Source organism: Odontesthes bonariensis, chromosome 24 (assembly GCF_027942865.1).
Source record: "Odontesthes bonariensis isolate fOdoBon6 chromosome 24, fOdoBon6.hap1, whole genome shotgun sequence".
Taxonomy (NCBI): Eukaryota; Metazoa; Chordata; class Actinopteri; order Atheriniformes; family Atherinopsidae; genus Odontesthes; species Odontesthes bonariensis.
Window position 1 is genome coordinate 20,731,558 of NC_134529.1, and position 21,180 is coordinate 20,752,737.

The window sequence follows — 21,180 nt, forward strand, 5'->3', positions numbered from 1 at the left end:
CTTCAGTCAAACAGTGTTGGACTTTAATCATGAGGAAACTAAGTCACAGTCTCAGAAAATGATTTAGGTTTATTCAGTTTGTCCTTACAGACAAACACAATTTAATTAATATCCACCAATCACTCAGCTGCACCATTTAAAGCCTTTATAAATATGAATAAGGCTGGTCATTTTGTTACAGTGCTAGTTCTCCTGGGAAACTTTGGGTCTTGGTATTCAAGACCCAAAGTTTTAGTGCATTTTAACATTGTCACTGACCAAGCACAACCCTGTGGTAATGGTACTGTACTCCCTGACTGCAGTTGCCACCACCCGCAGGACAGTGTGCCCCACCATGCCACAAAAACTGCTCGGCAACAGCTTGAGGAACACAACAAAGAGCCTCGGGCACAGACCCAGCCTCCAGTCAGCCCAGATCCAAATCCGAGTGAACATTGGTAGGATTTGGCCAAATGTGCAACATCCTGCAGTGCACAGAAACTAAAAGGTCCTCTGATAAAATCCTGGTGCATATTAAGAGGATCAGCTGTTTCCCCTCCTATTGTACAACTGAATGCAGACTTTACAAGGTAAAATTCAATCGGTTGGCTTCACCTAAAGAAGAAGTACGCAAACTTGTTGCCTCAAAAGATTAAGCACAGTTATGTTGAACTACTGAAATGTGCAGAACCTAAGATCACATGATAAATCAGAGTATGTTGCACAACATATGGTTATACAAACAAAGTGAGGCTATCATGAACGATTAAATGCAAATGAAAGGTAATACTTCACGAAAAACTTCTTTTCACTTTTCATGCGTAGATTGATTAGAAACCAACTTTATATGATATGTTGAGCTGTATGTGTGTCCACACCGTAGACTTCTCTGTTGCAGCGAAGCAACAGCCTGCAGATGAATCTTTAAATACAGGGGTGCCTCTGATAATTGCTATAAACAGACTACACAGTAGTATGTAATATATGGCTGATATGACTTGAAAAGTGAATGTGTGAAAGTTTTCCTGCTGAGACTGAGAGCAGTCACGTGCGTTTGTCAAAATGAACTGAAAATCATTAATTACCATCATTCGTCGTCATCATAACAGGTGAAGCGTGTTTAAAATGTCCACGACATTATCCTACACATAGAAACTACGGTTTAAGGTATATTATTTATTGCTGAATGCAGTCCATGTGATGAACAACATTTTTATTTATTTCCTGACCATTTTGCTGAGAAGTGAGGCAGCTGCAATGCATGTCAGTCTTTAGATGCAGGAGTCATTAGGCGTGAGGTCAGATGCATTTTAGCATCTTTATAAACTGATATGTCATTATAATTTATTTAAATTCTTTTAGTTCCGACAGATGTGATTTTAAAATTCTTAAGCGTCATACTGTATGAATAATTGATCCACCAACAAAAGTGTATATTTCCAAAACTGCTTGGTAATTCATATTACAGGTAAGCAACCAAACTAATTATCTCTAATTTGCTGTGGTAGCGGGGATGCCTACAGCATTGGGCCCCGGCACCCACACACTAAAAATAGAAAAAGGAAGCAAGAATAAGAAATAACGCTGGCGCCCTGTGAGTTTGAGTAATTGTGCAGGAACCAAAACAGCCAAAAAAAGAAGAAACAGAATAAGAATTGAGCCATTGATACCAAAAAAAATGACTTTGATGGTGCAGCTGGGCTCACAAAATCTTTTGCCCTTCATATCTGCATGGTACCTTCTTTTTTCTTATTGGTGGCTGGTTGAGCTCCTGTGCAAAGGTAAATGGAGATGAACACTGAAATTGTGAATTCGGATGTAAGTGCATAGTTGTTTTACTATCACTGGCTATTACTATTGCTGTGTAGTATTACACAGTGCTAAGGACAATACCATGCTTCTGCGCAGTCTGCAGTACCAATATTGTTATTACTATCACTTGATATAATAAGTGTTTGTGTGAATAGCTAAATGAGAAAAAAGCAATTTGCAAACCCTAAACAAGTTTAAAGGGTGCTATATGAGTCAATGTCTTTTGTTATTTACCTTTCACTGTAGCGCAACTTCTACAGAGGTTACAAAGATATCACTGGCAGTTATTTTGGGTTTAAAATGTCCCAGCTCGGTTCACATCAAAGGGAGAATTAGATTTAAACAAGGGGAGAAATACAAAATGCACACTCCACGATATAGGGCACAGGGCCTTAATGAATAATTTGACAAGTATGAAAATGGTATGAATGCTGTGGCCTTCATTCTCAACTCTTAACACCCAGGGCTAATTTTGGAGAGACATGATTGGCAGTGCCTTCCACTGCCAACAGAGAAGTACTGAGTGAGAGAGCTTCTTTTAAGAGGTTGCCGTCCATTCCTGCAGTACAGTTTATGCACTCGGCTAATCTATAAACAACATAAGTGAGGAGGTTCTGGAAGCTTGTGGTGAAAATACCCTCTCAAAGTTCTTGTATCCATGGTGAGGATCTATTCTTATAAATGCAAATAGAGATGAATGCACATACCTATTTTTTCATTGTTTTTAAAACACGTGAAATGAGAATTATTGTGTTTATCTTAGAATAAGCAATTATATGATCTCTTTACCTGTAAATATAGCCTGTTTTGTGAACTTGAACTTTTTAATCAGACCTGCTAATTAAACTGAACTCTTTCAGTTACATAGGCAGTGACATAACAATAAATTGTAAAACTGCAAATATATAACTTGATATTTAATGGTTGGAACTGGTTTGGTCGTATCAAAGATGTTGAGACGGGCTGCTGTAAAATAATGTATATGATGCAAAAATGTTAAGTTGATGCTAATTCCACTTTGTGGTTGCAACAAGTTTCTCAACTGACTTCGATGTAGACATGGCAGGCATACAGCTGTGTTACTTTGAGACAGACATTGGCATGTTATTGTTTCAAAAATCTCCCAAGACCACATTTCAGTACTGCCATCCATTAAGTTTATCAAAGAAAGGACTCTCAAATCAAGCACAGCACTTAAGCAAATGCAGCTTTCAGTGTGCTTAAAAGTGTCTTTGATAGATGAGAAACTTTGCGATATGCTAAGGTCGAAGGACAAGTTGATAATTTAAGGAGGGCAAGGAATTCTCTTTTCATCAAAAGAAACAGTTCCATATAATAGAAGGAGAAGGCCTTCGAGCCTTGTCAACCATCTTCATTAGAAATCCCACTTTAGTCTTAATGCATCTCTAGTCATTATCTGGGCACAATACAGTCACAGTTCTCTTCAAAAAAAAGAAATATATATATATATATATAAACATTGTTCAAATAATTACCATGTGAAGGACAAATAAGCAGCATATGAAAAGGCATCATTATTTTGGTGCAATCTCTGACAGGGACTCTTAGGCCCTTCGTCTTCTTTGCCATTGTTGCAGAAGGCCATTTGATGTCAGAGTGCCTGAGTGATTTGGCAAACAGCAACATGAGTGCCAGTCTGGATTTATGCCTTCTTTAATCAGAGCTGCTGCTACCGTGATCATTTAAGATACACTTCTATTTAAGAATTACCACACCTCGATTAACTCTAATAGGGAATGTTAATGCAAACTTACACTAAAACACTGTAACTGTCAGAGCTGCAGAAATTTGACACCTTTTAGAAATACCACCCTCCTGGTTGTCAATCAATGGTTGTAGATCTCAGGTTTTTTAATTAATATGCATAGTTAATTAGCTTCTTTCTGTCAGACAGCAGTACAATGACAGCTTGCTGAGCTAACCAACATCACTATGCATGGATGGCTGCCATATTGTCTCGTGTATTATCATTACTTTCACCTGCTTTCAAATTCATAACCATCCATGGAGGTAAATTACTGGCGACCTCTCTCAACGGGCAGTGGAGAGGCTGCACACAGTGAGGAAGCAAATTCTGTTCCTCTAAAACTGCAACCATTGCATCACAGTTAATAGAATCTTCTAATGTAGGTTTAACCTGTCTTATATAAAAATCTGACAACTAAGTGGGCTACACTTCACTTGAATTGTGTCAAAACGGTAGGACTGGAACATTGTGACATCCAAAACATTTCAACATCCAAACAATAACGAGTGTAATTGTGCATCTGGCAAACACAACTGTCCTTTGTAATTCGTGTAAACAATATTTTTACTCACTGTCATTATGAAAAAAAACACACACACACACACATTACCCGGAACAGGACAGGTGCCCCTTACATTGCCATGATGGTTGGGGCTAACACTAGCGTCAAACACATAGTTTTACCTGAAGTAAGTGTCTCCTCCTCGCAAGAGTTTCTCCGGCCGGCTCCGAAGATGAGGTGTCCTCCTGCACCGATTCTTCTGCTAGTTCTACACCGCCCGGCTCTGCTGCCCCATCATCATTTACTTCAGCCGTTTCGAGACCATGCTCCACCGTTGTGGAGGCAGGGGTGGTTCCCCAAATTTCATCACATAGTTCAAAAAACAAAGACACCACCCTCCCGTGCCCACTACGGCGCTGGGTGTCCACAGCCTGCCTATATTTAATCCGCACGGCTTTAATTTTCGTTGCGACATGAACTTTGCTAACCTGGTCCTTAGCATGAGGGTACTTTGGGTCGTTAAGTGGGTAGTTCTCCATGAACGACTCCCATATTTCACAATATTTGTTTTGAATACTCTCCCAATCGACATTCTCCACTGCCTTCCTGGTTTTGTAGTCCTGTGTCATGTTGAGGAGCAACTGGACCTCATCATCGGTCCAAACAAAGTTAGAAGGAGTGTTGTTGCCGCCGCGCTTTGCCATTTTCTTCCAACTGACGCGGTGCGTGCATACTACATCGGCAAACTGCCAGTTTTAAGAATTTTATACGTTTTCACTGTTCCCATGGATGGACAGATATCCAACCCCAAAACGCTCGTGAGAACGCAGATAAATTGTGGAGAAAAAAACGGACATCTGCGTTTATGCTTCAGAGCGTTGTCGTGGGCACGTAGCCTAAGACTTTTTCTCTGCTGTTGAAGTGAGCTGTGTCATCATGCAAATATCCAAGGAGCTCTCTTAGGTTTTCAGAAAAAAAGGTTGTAGATGAAACTAAGCCTGGTTAGGAATTTGAAATAACCTTGAAATTACTTGGAATAGATTATTTCAGTGTTGAGAAAATTGCCTACAAAGGGGTGTATCTTTCAGTTGAGTGTGATATTGTATGAAGGACTGGCCATTAAAGAGAATTTAGGATTTGTTCCATTTGAATTTCATTTGAAGATGGAATTTTTCAGGTTTTGTGGTAGAAAAATAATCTGGAATGCCCCTAAAAATCTGATTACTGACTGTTAAAGGTGCAGGAACATTGCCAACCCCAGTCTCAAAGTCCAACATGGCTGCCAGGTGAATAAATAGAGGTGATGGGGTGGTGACAAGCACTTTATCACTTCTGTCAGTTTGTGTTATATTAAATCAGTCACACACATGTCAATGTCCAACCTCTATCAGCGAGGTTAACATTAAAACAATTTGCTCCATAACAAAAAATAATGACAACAATAATAATCTCGAGGAACCCCAAAGGATTGACCTGCATGGGTAAAAAAAAAAGCCTCAATTGTTCCGAAGAGGAACAACATGAGAAAACTGCACATTGCCAATGACCATAAAGGTAAGACTACTCAAAAAGTTGAGCAAAATCAAACTAGAGGCAGGTTCTTATTTATTTAAAATGCCTGAAAGAAGATACCTCTAACTGGAGGAATCATGTATGTAAACCACAGAGATGTGTCTACAATAGCAGGAGGTTGAAGCTTGAAAGGTATTTCACATACTGTATATTTGATATAATGTTCAGAAATATTCATATTTTCTAAAGTTTTATGTATCTCAAGCTTAACACGTAACAGTGTAGTTGACGTGGATAGAAAATGTTTTAAAGTTAAATGTAAAGTAATGTAGTTTTTAAAATGTTGCTATATTTGCTCAGATTTGGCTGATATCCTGTCTGAGCATTTGGAAATTATTCCAAGACTGTCTTAGAATCTGTTGCAATTTTAAAAAACGCACTGATGCTTTAGACGATTTCCTTTTAGATAAGAGAATAATAGCAAGAAAGAGAAACAGGGAGACTATGATGTAAAGTTTAATACTCTCACTCTCTCTGCCAAAACAGGAAAAGCAAGGGTAAGAAAAGGACACATTTTTGGCAGCCCTTCATCAAAAGCATAAAGCAGTGGCCACAAGGGGAGAAGTAAACAGATTAGAAAAAGCTATTGACATTTCCCCGTGGCAATGAAGGGGGTGTCGAATGGCAGCATGCGTGATAAGGTGTACAGGCATTCAGTCCCCCCTCTCATGTTTTATGTATCTGTGATCACAACTGATCGTGAGAGAAATTAATCAATAACAATGCCGCCAGGATGTGTAGATGACACATGCCACTGCCCACCCCCACTGCCACCTTGTGCAGCCCCCTACCCTCTCCCTCCCCCATCCTACACCCTCCTTCATTCTCCTCACCCCATCCATTTTGATTCAGGGGCCTGTTGTTCGCCCACGTCTAGGTGAGGGATTTTTACATCCCCGGCGTGCTTGGAGGAACTCCATATGGCCGGGATCAAAGGTGTTGCTGGGTGCATGGTTCTGCTTGGTTGCCAGCCACCGCCGTTAATTAGAAAACAAGATCAGAGGCGGTATTAAAATCCAATTAAGCCCGTATGAACAGATTGCCAAGTGATGTTCACTAATGCATTACTGAGCACCATGCAAATTTTAGTGGCAGCATTTGGCTTTATGTTATGTGTTTGTGTCATTAAGCGCGCGTGTGTGTATTTTGGAGTGTATTTGAACGCGTGCCCGAGTGTGTTCATGCACGTGTCACTTGCCGGCTATCCAAGGCTCGGTGACATTGCCTGATCTTTTCCTTGATACACAGCCTTAATCTCATATAAACAATCAGCTAAAGCTCTGCAGAGCAACAACACCTATCCACACAATAAGATTGGATGATATTGCTTCTCACAATTAAAGCATAATTGAGAATGCTGAATTATTGATCCATCATAATTGAGTTCTCTTCATTTGATTTGTATGAGAAACTAATATGATGCACAGCAAATTCTGCAGATTTGGATAAATTGCCTGAGAGTATTTGAGTCTTCCATTTGGTCTCCACCGGCCACTCAAAGACAAAAATTACAAGAGGGACAGGAGCTTTCCATTTAAATCGTTTAAAAAATATGAAATAGCTGTCGGCAGATAAAATTAAACCATGTTAAGGAATTGGATGAGGCACATTAAAATGCGTACATAAAATCGCACAGAACAATAAGTGCCAATTTAGACCATGAGTTTCATTCACACGGCAGACAGACAGGGCATCTGTACTAAAGACTGACAAGTGGATGCAGCTGGTGGCCTATGGCCCCGAAGCATCCACATTATCACAGACGAGGGCTGTTAATGTTGGGCTGAATAGGAGCCCCTTTTGAGATACAAAATAGCATTCTGATTAGAAAGCCAGGAAATACACATCTGAAGAGCCGGAAATTGTCACAATGCAGAACCATGGCACATTTGGCACAGTCTCAAGCTGGGCTATAGAGGAGTGAGATCTTAATGAAGGGATGTGCTCAATCAAACACATTGAGATTTCTCATGTCGTTGTGGGATTTAGCTATTTCTAAGGGATATGTTCTTCATGTTAAAGTTTTTTCTTAATTTGACTCTGACATTAATAGCTGCTGTCGCACAGTTTCAGGTTTGCATGCAGGATTTGTGAAGGTAAAATGTTTCATATTCGTGATGTGAGCACTTTACGGGTCTCTCGGATGGCACAATACAGCCTCCCTTGGTTTTTTACTTATCAAAATGTCGTGATAAACTAAACTAAAACTTTCAGAACTGCTGAGTATTTACAATAAAGATATTGAACATTAAAAAGCCCAATAACTATATTACCAAGATGGTCGTTGGTAAATAGGTTTCCTTTGTGCCTACAATTCCACACATTGGTGTACTTTGAGGATGTGTCAGGACATTTAATTAGAGAAAAAGGAGTAGTATAGCAAACACTGTAAGCATGGTATGATGTTTTCCTAACTGTGACCAATTAGATTTTAATGCCGAAACCTAGCCAGGTGGGTCAAGTCACTCATCCAAACCAACCAGTGAATGGAGGCAAAAATACAACAACAAAAAAAAACTGAAAAGTAAAGAAAACAAAAAAATAAAGAAATGAATAAATCAACAGAATAACAGTAATTTAGTTTTGCTGAACATTACATTCTGACTGTGTGACAGTAATTCACCCACTGTTGCATGGTGCCAGACAATGTATAGTGGAAGAAGGAAGCAACATGGCCAACTTTATTCCACTCATTTCAAGTTGGGAATCCACATTGATCATGAATAACGGTTGGCAGCTGTGTGTGATTAACTTGGGATGTTCTGACTGGTCAATGCCCATCACTTGTAAGGCCTTCACTGGGTATTTATCACAATGGCATCAAGTTAGTCTTTTCTACATGATCTCTGGAAACATGGCTTGCTTGGCTGCTTCAGGGTAAGTAGTGGGCTGTTATTTCACTGGTTTTAATCAATTAGGTTTTAATTTAGTTTTTTTTTCTTCCCCACCTATAGGGTGTGGTTCCTTGTCATACTCACTGGTGCAATTAATGGCTATCCCACAAAGAAAGGTAAAATATACCTGTTCCCACCCACACCTTGCCACCCCTGTCAAGTTATGCTAATGTTTTCTTTTGCTGCTTAGCTTTGGATCCTTACAGGGGTTACAATACAAACCCTTCCTCTGGTTCTAAGTGGGACGTACCTGCTAGTGGATTTGTACATGCAGAGTCTGACTCCTCAGCTGCCTCAAATCCAGCACTCCAATCTGCTCCACATGAACAGCCTAGATACATCCAACCCAGTGTTAAGCTGACACCAACGTCTGCTCTTTCCATCTCTAACACTATTGCTGCACCTGTACCTCTAGGATATGATGGCAGCTCTCATGCAGTTTCTAAACAATCAAGTTTTCAAGTTTCCCCTAACAAAGGTAACTTGTGGTTATGTAACTTTAAAGTGGCATGTTTCCATTCCTGTTTACAAGAACAATGACTTGACTATAACTATTGGTCAACCTCTGTTTGTCGTAAACTTGCTACAATACTTAATGTTCCAATTTATTCTCTTAGACAGCTGGGGAGTTCAACCGCCTGGTCCGGATGGCACTTCATCATCCAGCTCTCAAGGGTTTGCCTCAGAACCCAAACCACTTGATCTCACCTATATGAGTCCACCAGGCTCTTTATCTTTCCAGCCAGGTGAAGTCTTCTATACAGAGAAGGTGTATGACCATGGCAACTATGACTCTGAAACAAAAGAACAAACCTCTTCCACCCAATACACTCCCGTTCAAGCACTGAACCGATTTCCAATCGGTAACCTGCTGCGTCTAGGCCCATTTGTGGCTGGATTTTGGTTTGGCCATCCTTACATTGATCGCATGTTGCTCACCAGGCGGTATCCTTCAGGAACATATGCACTCTCCAGCGGCACTCTTGAGCATGGGAAAAACCACTGGCATGACACGTACAACGTAAAAGACATTCCCACCAGTACTTGGCAGTCTGACACAAAAAGCATTAAACGGTCCAGCCAGCCTGTACAGCAGAGCAGTGCTGGAAATACTGGTTATGGTCTGGGTGAAGTGTATGGCTAAGACCAGCCTGACAGTGAAGTTGGCCTGCAAAGTTTACTGCTTGCAGCTGCTTCATTTACAGAAGCTTGCTAAGAGCTGCCCAGCTGGACACGGCTTACACTTGGTCCCGATTGCAACCTGGACTCTTTAACGCAGTACTTTGAGAGCTTAAACTTGCGTCTTTCTTTCCAGATTGGTTTATTGCTGCAGATTATTTCTACTTCAATAAAGACTTTGACCACATCCTGGTTTGTTGTGTATTCCTTATGGCTTCAAGGCACCAAGACATTACTTTAATGGCAGTATTTATGAAATGGCTAAAGTTCCTACTGTGGCTTTTTGGCTGAAACTTGAATGAATAAAAATTTAAAAACACTGCTCCTGATTATTGGGTCCCTGCATCACTTGAGCTAGCTAGCCTGGACTAAGTGTGCCACAGGCAGGTGCACCTTTCATGCCCCGTGTTTTAACTCAACCTTAGAAATTTGGTTTAGGGGGATTTTAAAACAATGCTAGCATGTTGCTGGTAATCCACTTTAGAAGTGCCAAATTTTAGGACTGTAGCTAATTATTGTATGACTTAACCAGCTGGAATGACAAATGGATTTTTAGAGCAATGTTGAACTCAAGTTTAGTTTGTAGATGTTTTGATCTGAACTCTTGGTATTTAACTGACTGTAGGGGCAGTACAAATTTTATTTTTTTGTTGGCAGCTTTGAAGTAATGCATTACTGCAACTGTTCCTAAATTATTTCAAAATTGACATGAGGTGATTACACTGAAGTGCACAATTCTGTATTAAATTTCAGTTGGAGCAAAAGCATCAGACTGAAATTCATATAAAACTTATTTTCCTCGCATTTTCAGTCATGGAATGAAGGTTGCTTTCTGCAAATAAGCTAAATCTTTAGCTTATATGAACTCGAGATTTTAAAGCAAAAGCTGAATGGAAATAGTGCACTCTCTGAAAATGAAAAATAACTTGCTCTTTCATTGATTAATTCAAAGTTTGGCAAAACTCTGTAATAGACACAAAGCTTTGCAGGGTAATTCACCTAACTGTTGAGTCGCGCTACCGCGAGAGTTCAACCTGTCCATTTAACTGGAGTACTGTCCTTGTCCCAGAATATCTTCACAGGAGGGAAATCAAGCCACTGGAATTGTGTCAGACACCACAGCACTGTGGTCTATGTGAAAACACATTCAAGACTTTCTGCCACTTCTGACATTCTCTGTGAGAGATGTGCATTTAAGTAAAGCCAAATTCACTATGCCTTTATATTACTTAAATGGGGATTTGTCAGATGATGATGCAGTTACGAAAGCAGAATTTTATTAGAGTAAAGCAACAGTCTGGGAAAGCTTTAAACAACAGCCGGTTGACACTTAGTGGGAATGAGCTGCTTTTCAATAACACTTTCTTGTGCATTTAGCCATCTGACAAAAGAAACAGAAAAATATGTATATGAGAGCAGCTTTGTTTGGAATTTGGCTGTAAATGCAAGAAGATGGAACTTTCAAGGAGTACGTAGACAATGTTTACATGAATTTTAAAAGTAGGGTTTTGGTCAGACTTAAACAATGATTTGCTTTTTTTGGAGTATCATGTAAATATGTTTATGGGGCATGATAACTAACCTTTGTTAAGAAAAAAAAGAAACACATTTCACATTGGAGATCCACCATGATTGAGATTAATGCCAAGCAGCTGCATATCGTCAACTTCTTATGTGCTGATTGGTCAGTGCAGTCCACTTCCAATGCTTATATACCATTTGCAAGGTAATTTTGAAAGTGGCAGTGTAGCAGTTCATCTGGTATGATGGCAGGTTTGAGTGCTTTAGGGTAAGTAATGGGCTGCTATTTATTTTTTTAGAGTAATAATTGTTGTTTAGTTGCAGTAATGTGTTTCTGTTTTTCAACAGGATGTGGTTTCTTGTAATGTTGATTGGTGTGAGTTACAGCTTTCCTGCAAAAAAAGGTAAATTGTAACTTACCCCAATAATCCCCTCACTCAAAAATGTCTTGACCATTTCTTTTGCTACTGGGTTTTAGATCCCCACAGTGACTACACTGCTTCTGATTCTAACCATGAACAACCTGCTAGCGGATTTCTGGAGATGACATCCGGTCCCTCAGCTACCTCAAATCGTTTCCTCCAAAATGCTCCCCACAAACGACTTTCGTATACTCAACATGGTGCTCAAATGAGGCCGACACCTGCTCTTTACAGCTATGATACAGTTCCTGCACCTGCATATCTAGGATATGATGGCCTCTATCAAACGGGTTTATCTAGTTTTCCCCCGACTGAAGGTAAGTAACCATGTAACTTCAAAGTAACAGGTTTCCATCTGTGCTGTTAATTGGGATGACGGATTCACTCCTAGCAATAAGCCTTTGTGTCTTTTTTTTTTTTTTTTTTTTTATTAAAGGGGGGGAGGGAAGGCTACTTGATCACTCTAATTTATTCTCTTTAGAAAACTGGGCAGTTCAACTTCCTGGTCCTTTTTCTGGTGGAACTTCATCTCGACGCATTCAAAGATTTACATTGGGCTCTAACCCACGGGGTCTGCCCAATGCCAGCCCCCCAGTCTCTCTTCAACCAGATTTCCAGTCGGGTGAAATGTCTTATACGGAGAAGGTGTATGACCGTGGCAACTACAACTCAGAAACTGAAGGCCCTCCATTCCGTCGTCGCGCTCAGACAAGACTACCTATCGGTAGCTTTATGACATCAAGCCCATCTGCAGGTGGCTTCTGGTTTGGCTACCCTCGTGACCACATGCTGGTGGCAGCCCCTGTATCTTGGAATCGGAAGCCTTCCCTCCTAAGGAAGGCATAAAGCAGCTCAGGCAACCTGTGCATTGGAATGCTGGTTATTGTCTTAGTCCTGAGGGTAACTGGATAAAATCCAACAGTAAAAGTGGACTGCACCAAGTTAACATGACTGTAAACTCTGCTTTAAAAATATAAATAACTTCTGTTCTCTCTTTCTGACGGGCTAATTGCTGCAAGATTTGTTTTGACTTCAGTAAATGTATCTTTTAAAGATATTTGCCTAGTTGTGTGGATTTTTTTGTAGTAGGCACAAGGTCACATTTTCTTGGACATATTTAAACTATTAAATACAATCGTTTGAAATTCTACAACTTTAGCATAGAAATGTGGGCCTAAGAGCTGCAGGTCAAAAACCTTATTGGCTAATGTCCAGACCAACAGCACAGTAAGAATTCACTAGACTTAACAGCAACATTTGTCAATGTCACAAAACTTCAACTTAAATGGATGCTGTCAAAAGTTGAATGCGCATGCAAATATGTTTATCCATCGTTTAGAGAAGTGGGACACAAGTCGCATGACCCAACCATTGGTGTACAATACTTGAGTTTTTTTTTTTTTTTTTTTTTCTCCCCCTCTACTATAACATGAGGTCTCACATTACATGTTTTGTAACATTATCTACAGTAGTTATGCTACCAAAAACTGAGAAGTCAGAATTGTCTCTACAAAACATTTAACTCGTATAGGTTGAAAGTTTATTTAAAAAAAAATAAATTGCAATTCTGTATGCTATATCAATGAATACATTAAATTGTTTAGACGGTTTTAGCAGGCAATAAACGTCTGCTTCATGAGACCAAGGTATTAGTAAATTTGCCTCACTTTTTTTTTTTTTTTTTTCTTCCTCCCCGATGTGAAATTGCTGTCTTTAAAGTGTCAAAGACCTTGTGAATTTCAACCCAAATGTTGGAGACAATGCCTGCCATTTGATTTTTAAAATTGGCTTGTGGTTAGATTTATACAAGACAACTGGGAAGGAAAATATCCTTTAACTTTTTGTTTGTGTTAATACAGTCGGTTGGATATTCAATCATCCTGGGTCCCCTGTTGTTTATTGTCTACCTTCTCCCTCTTGATTACATTTTTCGCAACTATCATATTCAGTTTCATTGTTACGCGGATGACACCCAGCTCTACCTCTTAGCTAAGCCTAATTCTACACTTCCACCTTCGTCCCTTACTGATTGTCTCATTGAAATTAAACACTGGTTCACCTTGAACTTTCTTAAATTAAACAGTAGTAAAACAGAACTTCTTCTAATTGGCACTAAATCAATGCTAACTAAACTTCATATTTCTCTCATTTGATAACCACCATCTTTCCTTCCCCTCAGGTCAAGAGTCTGGGTGTCATCCTCGATAGCAGCCTTTCTTTCAATTCTCATGTCAATAATATTACTCGGTCTGCTTTTTTCCATCTTCGTAATATCCACCGTCTCCGTCCTTTTCTCACTCCTCACTCAACTGCTGTTCTAGTCCACAGTTTGGTCACCTCTCGTTTAGATTATTGTAATTCTCTTCTGTTTGGCCTACCTCAGAAAACTTTACATAAATTACAGTTGGTTCAAAACTCAGCTGCCCGTATCATCACGCAGACCCCTTCAATCCATCATATCACACCTGTTTTGCCACAGCTTCATTGGCTTCCTATCCCATATCGTATTAACTACAAAATACTTCTTCTTACCTTTAAAGCTATTCATAATCTTGCTCCTCCGTATCTTTCACACCTTCTTCACATTACTATACCTGCTCGTACCCTCAGATCCTCATCCTCTATTCATCTCACTGTTCCCCCCGTCCGTCTTGTTACTATGGGGAGCAGAGCATTTAGTCGATCTGCTCCCCAGCTCTGGAACTCTCTTCCACCTGATCTCCGTAACGCACAAACATTACCACATTTCAAATCCAAACTTAAAACTCACCTGTTTAAATTAGCCTATTGTGATTACTATTGCACTGTTTTAATGAACTTTATTTTTTATCTATTTGTTATGTATTTTAAATTGTTTGTTTTTATGTAAGGTGACCTTGAGTGCCTGTGAAAGGCGCCTATAAATAAAATGTATTATTATTATCTGAACTCGGTGATATCTAAAAGCATAACATGAAAACGGCGTGAAAAGTGTAGTCTACTCTCCAGCTTAAACGCATTTTGTCATTGATCATTGCTTAAATTCAGAATAATTTTATGTGGAAGAAAAGGTAGGTGGAAAAAAATTCCAGCTTTAATTAATTTCCAACTTTTACTTACAATGCTGGTTAAAAAAAAAAAATTGGTGTGATGGCCTGTAATTCATATTGGAGAAGTAAGTTTCAGTTTTTGATGTATAACTTATTCCCTTTCCCTCATGATTAAAGGTCAGACTTTTTACCATGCTCTGAATAAACAGACATTTATGAACACAGTTACATCCCAGCGGAGTTGAGCTACGGTTACAGCTTGATTTTGGCCATTTAAACTGAACCAACCTCCTCGTCCCAGTAAATACGGAAGCAAAACGGAGTTACCGACTATACGGGAAAACATTCAAGACATTCTGCTGCTTCTAACTTTCTCTGTGGGAGAACATTGTGCATGTAAGTATAGCCAAATTCTCTGCACAGACTTTGCCTTTAAGTTTGAATGGTGATGTTGTCCGATGACACAACAGTTAAAAAAAATAAAAATTTGGATTTTAGTTGAGTAGAGCGGCAGTCTGAAAATGCTTAAGGCAATTGTGAAATTACAGTCTTATTGAGCTGATTTTCAATCCTAATTTCTGATGTGGTTAGCAAGAAAAAGGACAATTTGTGAATGAGAGAAGCTATATTAGTAGTTTAGCTACATTAATACACACTTGTGCTTTATTGTGGAGCACCTAGGCCTATTTGAGTGTAGCTCAGCATGTATATGCAGGACTGATTCAATCCCCAGAGGCATTACCTGGGTGTATTGGCCTGGTTGTGAGAAACTCGATTTCAGTCAGACTGTTTACATTCATTTCAAAAGTCAGGTTTTGGCCAGAATGACAGAATTTTTGAGTGTGTCTTGTCAACATGCTTATAGGCACGAATAGACCCTATTTAATTTGGACAATTTCTCAGACAAGGGTAAATCAATTCCCACTCTTTATCAGTGGCCAGGCCTGATGTCATTAATGAACAGTAAGAATCCTAATTCATAAAACACCTCAGCAAGTCTCCCCATTGATCTTTAACTGGAAGCAGCTGTTTATCACATTTATGACTCTCCTCAGTGGCACCATAATGGTTTCTGTAGTGAAGCCACAGTAGCCTGTGTGAGCAAAAGAGCGGCACATCACACAACATCATTTATGGATCTGCTCAGAGGATTTGAACAGTTTTCTCATGATTATCAATGGAGCGAACGCAAATCGCTGAGCCTCCATTTCTATCTTTGCCACATCAGCTACCTAAAATCCTCCTTTGCTAACGGTCTTTTTCAGGCCTAGGGACAAACAATGACCCACCAGAGAGAAATGGCAATTACCTCTAGTAAGATGCCCACTTCACACACCTGTCACAACACAGATGAACCCATCATAAAGCTCCAGCCGAGAGGGACAAAAGCGATGGAATTCTCCCCGAGTGACCCTGTAGCTTTCATGGTCTCCTCTCTTTTTCAGCTCAACTATTAAGACTTAAGGGGGTCAGTCCCCAGACAGCCCCATGCTTTATCCCCTTCTCACCTGCCCATCTATAACATAAATTCTACCATATTTTCTTATTAGTAGCCACTGGTGTAAATCTTAAATGTAGCAGTAATTGTCTTGTTGTAGGTCCTGGTTATGTTATTTTTTTGCCTTTTTTTTTTCTTTTTTTTGCTTGCGCTTTGATTGATTTAAAAAAAAAAAAAAAAAACTCCTCAAAAGACATTTCATTTGTTACAGAAAAATAAAAAGCCATGGGTTGTGATTTGGCACCTGTCATTCTTCTGTGCGCACTGTAGAGTAAGTGGAATCTGCTTTATTTGGCAAATGTGTATTTCAGATATCCAGCATTAAAAAAAGATCCCTGTCATAAAAATCCCTTAAGATAGTGAAAAAGGGCAGAAACATAAAAGATTAAATATTTATTTGCAGATTTTTGCATCGGTCTGGTGTCATTTAATGAGATGTGGTCATTCATTGCTAAATCTTTCGAACCTCAACACAAATTTTCAACAGCTAGTCCTTTCCCTGGAGATATTCCTTGTATTCGAATACCTCTGTGGTGTTAAAAAAAAAGACGTGTCATTAAGAACACCGCAGAAATAGAGGAGGCATCAGATTCCATTAACGTACAGCTGCCTAACCTACAGGATGTGTACAGGCCAGTGTTAAAAATGTACCCCAAGCCATTGCAAACGGACCAATTGCCTTGTGATTAACGCACAATAAAAGAATGTGATGGTTTAAAGAAGCAGCAGAAAAAGCTGCCCAGTGAACGATGGGTGTACGGCACACTCTGTAATTAAGCCAGTCTGCACTTGATGAAAGTAGATCACACTGGCGGGCCATGGCTTCACAGCCAGTTTGTTTTATGACATAATTACAGTCCAAATCAAATGAGAAGATTTAATATTGCACCGCGATGAGCATGTGTCCAATGTCAACAATGACACTGACCCCCCTGAGGCAGGCTTTTCGTGTGTATGAGTGAGTGTGTGGGGGGTAGACCAGGCGTCAGGAAGCAGAGCGCAGAGGATCTTCCCCACTATGGCAGCGATCTACTTGCGTCTGAGCCCACCTGGGAGGTCTGAGACCAATGGAATTACACCGACACTAGTGTGACACAAAACAGGAGAGTGGGAGAAAAGAATTTGTCCTTGAAATAAATGGAAGAAGAACAATCTGTAAGGAAAGAAAGTTTATTTCAAGGAAACCAATCTAGTCAAAGGACAAACAAAACAAAGAAATGAGAGGGACAGAAGAAAGATTTGTGGTAATGAGAGCCGGAACAAGTAATGAAGAGAGTGAAAGAAAAGACAAAGCAAAGGAGCAGCCTCATGTGCAGACAGTAAGGGTGTGGCAGCAGTGCAAAGATAAATAAAAGTTTTGCTGGAATGTGTCTCCATGGTGAGGTGACGGCCAGTGTGCAGTCACGGCCCACTGAGCACTTGTAGTGATATCAACGGGATGACTTCAAAGAAAATCACTTTTAATCACATCAGGTGTTTCCACTGTTCAGTTCATGTACTTCCAAATATTGCTTGTTATGCACAGAGCTGAAAATAAAAACTACCATTTCAAAATATCAATAGTTTCCCTATAGCTGAGGATATGTCTGAGTATAAGGGCAGTAATTACAAGACCAAAAGCTGTCATTTCTGTTTTGAGATGGAAGCCCTTTTGATGCTCGATGACATGCCTGTGCTGTAAACGACCGAAACCTCCCAGTGAGTAGCTTTCGTGTTCTTCTCCCAGTGAAAAGAAAAAAAGCTGCATTTCCTGTTCTTTAGTTACATGCTCAACGCAACCACAAAGCTTTTGTTCCGTTGGGTTGGATCTCCCAGAGAAGAGAATATTTCCAAACCACAGCTGTTGAGTGACCATTCTTGACCACACAGCTTTCTGTCTCCTGACCACCCTTCTAAGTTACTCTTGCTCCATCCACCATTCCCCTGCTTCCCAGCCTCTTTCCAACCCTTTATTTCACCCTGTTCCCAGGAGCAGGCAGCTGGGCCAGATTTACTCTGGTCGCTATGACGCAGGGCGACGCCCGGTCTGCTCTTTGGGCGGGCAGCATCATTTGACTCAGTACTGGTCAGGGCCTGTAGATTAGTAGTAACTGGATATCTAAAGAGAGGCCATGGGGTCTGAGCCCTGTGATCCAGTGGAAAGTCGGGTCTATGCGGTGACTTTGTGGTTCTGTGTGGCCCATGAAGTGAACCGCAATCCCTGCTGACACCCTCTTCCACGAGGACGTGGTTTTACTCCAAATCATGATTTCCTGTCCCCTGCTCTGCAACTCTCCCTCTGTGATGGTAGGCCTCTACCCAAAGCTATCTGAAGAGGATACAACACATCCTTAACAATGCTTCGTGAGGCCAGCTGTTAAAAGAAGAGGTAGTTCACTGTGGGCATAATGTGCTAAAATGTCGAAACATGTTGTTGTTTTGTTTTGTTTCTTTTCACAAATTGCACCCCTTGTGTGTTTTTTTTAATCACAAATGGAGATTACTAAACTGAGCAAAGATCCTGGAGTTTATGAGCATTACGCTCTGTCTTTTTTTCCTATTTTAAATACATATTTTTTCTTTTCTTTTACCTGTTTTTAGTCATGGAAAACGACTGCAGATGCTAACCAACTGCAGACTCAACTATTCTGACTTTTTAAGTCAATAGTAATGCCATTGCTGGGATAAGAGCTGTGGTAATTTAACATTTTCACAACACGCACATTTCTGCTGACCAGAAGGCCCGAGTCAACATGGCATCCAGATGTCAGCCTTCCGGCACATGCACACGCACACACAAGGAGTTGGGGAGAGTCACAATATGTTCCAAAAGTTCTGTGTGGGAGATTTGTAGCTGCATGTTTGCTGACTACAAAGATTTTCTTTTAGTAATTATGATATTTTCATGTAGAGTCTTTCATCAGTTTGAAACACCTAATGGTTGGTTTTGTGCGACAAACGTTGAAAATGTCTCCTGATTTGATTTAGCCTCAAACAAACCTACCTTGCAGAAGTCTCCTCTCTTCTCGTTACTCCTATCTCCACCCTTGTTGTCCTTTCTGTTCATCTTGATCTTTCTATGTGAACAAACGCACACCCATCCTGCACAGGCACTATTTATGCTATGCTATCCAATGGCCTGGAGGCTCAAGTGAGGACAGACTTGACTACTCTTGGCCTCATATCAAGAAATACCTGATGTGTCCCTACACTCATGCCAGGACTCATTTCTTAAGCGTGAGACTGCTTACAGCTACTTTCAGGAGTAAGATCCATGAGTCACATTTGTAATATAGAATCAAAGGAGTAGCACTTAGAGTCATTTTTTATGTTAAACTTGAGAGGATGCCTTTTTCAAAATCCATATGCTGGTGTCACAGTATAATGTCAAATAGAATTTGGCAGATTCTGATAAAGATTCAGGACTTACCCACCATCTGTGTCTTGTCTTGCCTCAACGACATTCAGTGCAAGCTATCAGCATTCCTCACTGATAACGTGTTGGGTATTTCTTGAATTTCAACCGTAAAAACATCACCTTACACATCAACTTTGACAGATCCAGCAGAGATTGCATTTTTTGTTTCAACTATCAACTGTTTTGTTTTTTTTTCATGTAATCTTGAGATTATCCTGTCAAAGGTACACCAGTAAGTAAAACATTACCAATGTACATTTTTTAGAATCACGGATGGGTAAGTATAAGCTAAAAGAGCTGAGTTTCACCCACCTTGTTACATACTTTCACTTTGAGGTTTGGGAATTTTATGCCAAACAAAAGCTGGTCTCGTATGAATACGTAAACTGAGAATACTTCTTAAAGCTGCCTTACATGGTGGAGGTATATAATGTGTAAACATTCCATGCCAATGAGGACATGACAAGCTTGTCCTCAACTGACAACACAATGTACTGTAAGAAAGTAAGTCTGCAACATGCGCATGTTGAAAAGCAACCTGTCCTGAGTGGTGTTGAAATGGATTTTTTCATTATAATATAATATTGATTTTCACAATGATTTTTAGGAAATCAGGAAGAACCTGCACAGTACTCGAATGCTCCATTATAGCGGCAGACTTTACCTGGGGAAAAAAAAACGAATTGGCAATTCCTCCCCTGTCTGATTCCTTACAGTTTCCATTCTGTAGAGCACCTGGGCACAAAGTGGACCAAGACATTTGACAAAACTGGGCCAAGAATATTACCAAAAATTTATTTGTTCACAACAACAACAAGGTAAGTTTTGATTGATAATAATTCATAATAATTAGACATGGTACCTTTTGCAACACTAGCTAAAAGCGGTGTTGCTAGATGGTGGGACACACAAATCAGATTCCGTGTTAACTGTGCTAAGTCGTGCTCATTTCACATGTCGGTCAAGCCAGTCTGCTTGGTTATCAAGCAGATGACAAGTCCCACCACAGGTGGTGATGGTGTACATTCATTCCGAGCTCAGCAGCCACTGAGTTCTATGGTATTTTCCAAACCAGAAAAATTGGGGTGCTTAAACCTAACTACGGTAGTCTAACCACTTAACCTAACAGTAAAGTGCTAACTAAACTGCTAAAGTGAGCTTAAATTCTGTGTCCAAGGCAAATAAGGTGTAAAAGCAGATTGTTTTTTTTCTAGTTTGCGCTAATGTAGAAAAACGAATGAACTTGCACATGCTGCCAGATAATTCACTGAGACATGACAACTTATTACTCTATGTTGATGGACAGTGTGAGGATAAAATAAGACTTAAAGTTAAAGGTTTTTTTGGCACTAGTGGCCTTTATTTGACAGTAGATAGACAGGACCCCAGGCTAGGACTCGAACGTGGGCCAGCTGTAGTTCGAGGATCTACAGCCTCTTGACTCGATTAGTCGACAAATTTTGTTTGGAGGCTGATGTTTCACTACGCAGAGGTGCGGAACTTATCTTTACGGCCTTATGTTATTCATGTTTACTTGGCCTTATGTTTACTTATATTTACACAGCAATAACCTTGTTTCGCACATTATGCAAAATGAGGCTAGCTTG